Source organism: Arachis ipaensis, chromosome B09 (assembly GCF_000816755.2).
Source record: "Arachis ipaensis cultivar K30076 chromosome B09, Araip1.1, whole genome shotgun sequence".
In the NCBI taxonomy this organism is placed as follows: domain Eukaryota; kingdom Viridiplantae; phylum Streptophyta; class Magnoliopsida; order Fabales; family Fabaceae; genus Arachis; species Arachis ipaensis.
The window spans coordinates 120,008,925-120,016,374 of NC_029793.2; positions in this window are offsets into that span (position 1 = coordinate 120,008,925).

Sequence of the window (7,450 nt, forward strand, 5' to 3'; positions counted from 1 at the left end):
CCACGCTTCCCCCAGCTCCATCTAAAATGTAAGTTCATTAGAGTAAAATCAATGTTTGGTTATCATTTGTATATTCTTATTTTTATAATACGTTATACATGATCACGCAGTAATCCAGCCCCAGAAGACGCTGCTGCGCTGATGATGATGGCACGGACAGCATCGTATGTTCCTAAAACAGATCCGATGCCATCATTCAGCCTTGGCTTGACTGATTCAAGCCAAGAAGAAGCAGCAACACAGGAGGGAGCGTCAACGCAAGATGGAGGGAGGGCAAAAACTCCAAAAATCCCAAAACTGCTAGAACAATTAGGGGATCTGATACAAAAAATTACAAGTGGTGGGGTGACAACAAAAGAAAAAAGTCCACAGATTTCAAAGGAGAGTGGCACAGAGAGTTTCGAGAAGTTTGAAACTCCTGCGAGGACGAATCAACATACTTCTGACATGAAAGAGAAATGCTACCTCTGGGCCATACGAGTGAAGAAATACGCAGATGGACTAACTAATGAGTTTGACACCGTCTGCACACTCCAAGCCCAAGATAGATACATTTTGTCAAAACTCCACCTTGCATCACTCGCACCTGAAACACAATAAGAAGCTGAGGTAATATTACATTAACATTAATATTTTTATCACCAAAATTAACTACAATCCTGATTGTTGTAAAATTGATTTCGGCATCTTTTTCTGGATTGTCTCTACCATGTGCTTCATCCTAAACCAGCAATTGATTAAAAGGTTTCAAGAAGAAGTATACTGTCTCCCCCTGATATTGTGGTAAGGGTTGCTTCAACAAAATTTGGGTGTATTTTCTGTATACCTTTGGGTGTATTTTCTGTCTTAAATCGGGTGTATTTTATGTGTTCATTTGGGTGTATTTTCTGTGTTAAATTAGGTGTAAGTTGTTTATTCATTTGGGTGTATTTTATGGATTCGTTTGGGTGTATTTTCTGTATTCATTTTGTGGTTCGCAATTTTTGCAGAACATGGCCCTTGGAAATCATCCACAAGGGGTATTCTTACAGCCTAAAAACAATAAGCCATTCAGGGTGGAAGACTACCCAATGTTTATACCCTTCTTGGACCTTAAAAAATTAGCATAACATCGTTATGTAAGTTTTCATTTCTAAAACTTCTTATTACCATTTTTTACTTATGTGCCAAATAAACTAAAACAGTGTTCAATCTGAACATATTTCAGATTTTTGCACCTGTTTATCATTCACAACATTGGTGGTTATGGTTGGCTGATACAAGAAAGCAGAAATTTTATATAGTCGACCCATATCACACGAAATCTCCATCCGATGAGAGAACTACCCTGAATACATTCATTGTAAGTTGGTTCTGTGTTCTGTATTTTAATAGTTGGGTGTATTTCTGTTCAATATAAGGTGTAACTTTGTGAATTATTCATGTATTACTGATTTGTTTTGTGTTTTAAGGGATATGTAATTTCACGAATTAAAGTATATGTTGGGGGGCACCTCTGAAGACAAGGGACAAGGACAAAAAAATTGAACCACCATACCTAAACATCTCGGGCCAAAAGACAAGGTATAAATCTTTCACTCTGAAAATTAAACTTTCCTATATGTAATTTGTAATTTATTTTCTTTGTTTTCAGCTATGACTGTGCTATCTACGTAATGAAGTGGCTTGAGATGTTTTAGCTCAAAACATTAAAAGGCGGAAGTATGAGTGGGACAATTGGACCCAGGTAAATGTGTTTAAAACTAAATAACTCTGTATTATATTACTCAATTAACATGGTTGATTAAACAGAATATTCTTTTTAACTGTAGGACGAGGTGGACCACTTTAGAGTAGAATATGCTTCCCGGATTCTATTCCATGAAATGAATCAAGACAAAGCTGAAGCCATTAGGGGAAGTAATGCAATAAGACTGTCCAAGCCATCCTCATTGTTATTGAGTCCATATTGTCAGATAGATTCTAAGGATATTGACACTGATTAATGTAAATATTATATAGTCTTGTAACAAATTGAACATATGCTGTAAAAAATTGCCAATTATAATCCAGTTTATTATAAAATTTCTTTCAATAATTAAATTCTCTCTATTGTATTCAAAATGTCTGAATTGCAGGTACTGTAATATGAAGGAAAACATCAAACCAAATATACACCCATAACTTGACATTGTTTACACCCAAAGAAAGTTGAATATACACCCAAACATCTATCCCCCTGATGCTTTATCCCTAAAATCCTAAATCCTAAACCCTAAACCCTAAACATTAAAATCTAAATCCTAAACACTAAACCCTAAACACTAAAACTTAAACCGTAAACCCTAAAACCATTAAACCCTAAACCCTAACCCTAAACCCTAAAACCTAAAACCCTAAACCCTAAAACCCTAAACCCTTAAACCCTTAAACCGTAATAAAAAATAAACAATATTTTATAACATAAACAGCATATTGTGAAATATATATATTTATATATATGTAAAATGTGAAACACAATAAAATTCACAAAATACACCAAAAAGAACAGTTCTTTTACACCCATATTCTGTAACTATACACCCAAAGAGTTATCCGCTGCTGCTGGTACCCTGAACTGATAATTCATAACATGTCCTTGATATTGGCTAGAGTTTGAATGCACCACTGATGCAGCATCAAAGAGGTTTAACTGAATATAACAAACTCACATATTAGCTAAACTATTAACGAGAAAATTAAACTCAATCACCACATATTTAAAGAACATCACTTTTACCTCGTTTAAAGCTTTCGTTTTCTTCTTCTTTGTGGCATTTGCAATCTGTTTGTCCAACTTTGAACCTAGCCTATTTTTTGGACGTCCTCTTGTTCGAATCCTTGGAGGGCTTTGAAGCTCGTTAACAGATTCCAAGTTGGCGTCTTCGTGAGATAAAGAAGATGTCCCCTTCCTTTTGGCTTTCAATAATTCCATCTCAACCATGATGTTATCGTACGCACGGTGCAGAATTGCGGTCAGCTCCTCCGATTCTGATGCAAATTCGCAAATATTTTGCGAACAAAAAGCCAATTAGTCAAACCTCTTGCTTCTTGGCTCCAACAGTGGCTCGTCGTGGCTGCTCTTGATGTATGTGTGTCGCCTCTTTACCTTTTTGCTCCATCGTTTCAATATATATCTAGTGACACTTGGCTTACTCGTTCAAAGCTTAACACGCTTAGTGCGTGACGGCACAATATCCCTCTTGACTCGAATAATAACCATTGACATTTTACCTCAGCTGCTACTGAGTCGTAAGTAACCACAAACTTGTTGAATATTGAGCTGGAAACTTATTCTCCAACTTCGTATACTGAATAGCCTAGAGCGGAATTTGTTAATCTAGTGATGCAATTCGCCTTTCCTCTAAATTGTGCTTGGACTTCCCTAAACTTTTGATGAGTGTACACATCTTGAAACTGAGCTTCAATGGAGGATTTGGTTGCACACAGTATGACTGTATGAAAATCTGCAGCATCTGATTCTCTCTCTGCTTGCTCCCTGCTTCCGAGGCAATTATCATATTGTTTGACAAATTGAATAAGCGAGCTGTTCCGGGTAATAAACTTGTTAAAAAATGAATGCATGCTCTCGCTCCTTTGTCTGCTTCTCATCCCTGCCCAGAAGTGGTGATCCAGATAGATTGGAACCCATATATGATGGTCTTCATAGAAATCTGCAGAATACACCTAAAAACAGACTATAAATACACCCGAAAAAAATTCAATTTACACCTCTGCTACAGATTTTAAACAAACATTACCTGAAAGCCACTTGTTGTCCACAAGACCAAAATTCAGCAGAAAATCATTCCAATTCCTATCAAATGAGTCTTTACTATGAGAGTTCCAAACAACTTGGCTCATTTCTTGTTCAAATTTTGCATGTCCCATGTACCCGTTTAATTTGCTTGGAATCTTCTTCATGATGTGCCAAATACACCAATGGTGAATCGTTGTTGGCATACAAGCCTCTAAATCCCTTTTCATTGATGCGCATTGATCGGTGAGAAACCCTTTCGGAGCATTTCCTCCCATGCAACGAAGCCAACATTGAAATAACCATTTGAATGATTCAATTTATTTGTTTTTCATCAAAGAGCATCCAAGAAGTGTTGACTGACCGTGGTGATTCACCCCGACAAAAGAACCACAAACCAAATTATACCTGAAACAAATTACCATAGTGCAGAATGAAAAATCATTACGTACACCCAACAAATGCTTTGTATACACCCAAAAATAGGGACAGTTTATTACCTGTTTGTATTGTAGGTGGTGTCAAATGAAATAACATCTCCAAAATACTCAAAGGCAACTCTACTTCTTGCATCGGCCCAAAAAGCCAGCTTAATCGATTGATCCTCCTCGAGTTCAAGCTCAAAAAAGAAATTATGATTCTTCTCTTTCATTCTTAACAAATATTTCCCGAATTCCTTTGCATCTTCTTGTTCAGAAACATTCCGCACTTCTCTCGTAATGTAATTCCTCACATCCTTTTCAATAAAATTTAACTCGCGATGACCCCTGGCAGCCGCAACAAATGATTGTTAAGTTTTGCTCGGTCTAATACCAGCCTCCTCGTTATTCTCTATTGTACGACGAATGGACATGCTTAGTTCTCTGTGCTGTTTGAGCATCTCTGCTTTACTTGGACAGCAAGGGTGTGAATGATCCAGCACAACCTTTGAGATGATCCAAGCACCAACATCCTTCAATGTGTGTATATAAATTCTTGCAGGACAGTTTAAATCGGCTATCGGATTTGTCTTCTCGGTCGGAGATATTTTAGATTTTCATTTTCTCTCTCTGCTACATGTAATCAATTGATTCTTAATCTCGTTTCCCTTCCTATTTGTGCTCTGAACTCTTGTAGAAAAACCTGCAGCCTTGGCGTAGTTCCTGTAAAATTTTCCAGCATCTTCAAGGGTGGTAAAGGTCATTCCAACCTTGGGAACAAATTGGTCATCAACAACAGAGAGAGGCTGCAGAATACACCATGTCAAAAACTAAGAATACACCCAATCATGTCTGATCTAATACACCCGAACGACAACAACTCAACTAAAATAACAAAAAAAGCCATAAACTGTAAATACACCCACACTTCTCCCTAAAATACACCCAAAAAATTCTGATCTACACCCGAGCGTCTGCTATAAATTGCAGATAATTATTCAAAACTAATACATTAGATTCAATCCACAGATTTATGTTCACCCGTTAATTTCACAGTCAATGTTCACGAATTATTCAGCTAGACAATGATATACGAATAACTGCAACAAAATTCAGAGTAATCGTAGTTAGCTGAATGTAAATCAAACCTCAGAAACTTTGTTAGATTCAAATTCAAAATCCACTTCGCCCTGATTCAGCTGACAATCTGAGGTTGAATCATCCATTATCTTCAAAATGAGTTCAAACTTTGATTTCAGAAACCAGAAAATAAAAAAAAACGAAGCTGGAGCTACAGAGAGAGGAACTCACGTCAATGACGAAGAACAAACCAGTGAGAAAGGAGGGGAAAAGAACGATCGAAAAGGCAGGGGAAGACGCGTGAGAAGAAGAACGAAGAAATTTGGAAAGAAGGAGAATGAAGAAGGAAACAAATCTTTTAAAATTGGTAGCTATATATTCGCGGGATCTGTTATATAGCCCGTGTAAGCTACGTAACACTAGGAGCGCGTTTTGGGGATTAGGGGTTAATTGACTTGTAAGGCTTACAAGCCCTAATCGCTTGTATGCAAAGAATTTCTGTTAGTAATATATATAATCATAATTAGATTATAAAACAAGAAAATTTTTATTAAAAATATAAAAAAATAAGTTTTCAATGCATTTGTTGTATATTAATTAAATAAAAATATTTAAAATTTTTCACTAGTGATAAATTTATCATCATGTATCTTTATAGTAGATGTTAGCTAAATCCTTGTTCTAATAACTTTGTTATATATATTTAAAACATATTCATGAATAAAATATATAAAATATAAAGGTGAGTATCTGGTGGCCAAATATGACTAAGGATTGACCATTCAATAAATGAGATAATATTCAATTTGCTCTCTGAAATTACACTCGAGTCTTAATTTAGTCTTTAAAATTTTAATTGCCTCAATTTAGTCCCCAAATTTTTTAATTGACTCTATGATAGAAACCACTGCAGGGACTAAAGTGATTAAAATTTGAAAAGTTTGAAGATTAAATTGAGACAATTAAAATTTCAAGGACTAAATTAAGATTCGAGTGTAACTTCACGAACCAAATTGATTATTATACTATTTTTTCTTCAATAAACAGATTACATGTGGTATGTAGAATATGTAGTGAATAAATTTTGTATTAGCGATTTTGTATTATGGACTAACGTGTAAAACAAAACTGTTTTGTATCATGGACTAACGTGTAAAACAAAACTGTAAAAGAGAGAGAAAAATATCAACACTTTATAACTTTGTAATTAAAAGAATAAAGGAACACTCATAACAAATTTATGGTGATTTAACTAATAATTTAACTTAACAAAATGAACTTAAACTTTGATTTAAAAATCATGATAAAATTTTGAATTTAAATTTTACACATGCTGATAATAAATTTATGGTAATTTATATAATAATTTAACTTAACAAAATTGAATTAAAATTTTGTTTAAAAACCATGAGAAAATTTCTTACAATACGTTGAATTTAAATTCTTATGAAAATAGCAAAAATGTTTAAACTAATAATAATGTAACTTAAGAAATTGAATAAAAATTAAAAAATAAAGTTACGAATATTATCAAGAAAATTGACTAATCATTAGTTAATAATTAATATAAAAATAAAGGAAGACATGATGATGAAATTTAGATTTTTGTGTAAATTATTTTACACTAATAATGTATCAAAATTAAATTTATAAAAAAATATATAAATATAATTATACATTAAAAATTTAATTGGGATAATGAAATAATAATTAATTACACATTTTAATTTATTTAACCGCAAGTTTATATTTATTTATTAATTTTAAATTTAAATGTTATTAAGATATTTTTGAAAAATAGCTATTTTTCATCTTGTGTTTAGCAACTGTATTTATTAGGGTCAAATTAGGACTCATTCAACTTCCACTCTCCCACATGTTAAATTCTGATTTGTTCTTTGATTTTAGCCATCTTAACCACTCAATTCTTACATTCACCAAAGATAAACCCAAAATATCATCGTTTTAATGAATTTACTTAATATGATATAATTTTAATATAATGAAAAAATAAATAAATTTAAAATAATTTATTTTCATATATGTACTATAATATATATAAAAAAATTTAGTTATTATAAATATTAAAATATTTATATGATAAAAGATGTAAAAATTAAAAAGAAAAATTATTTAAAAAAAATTTAAATATATAAAATTTAAAAATTTATTTAAT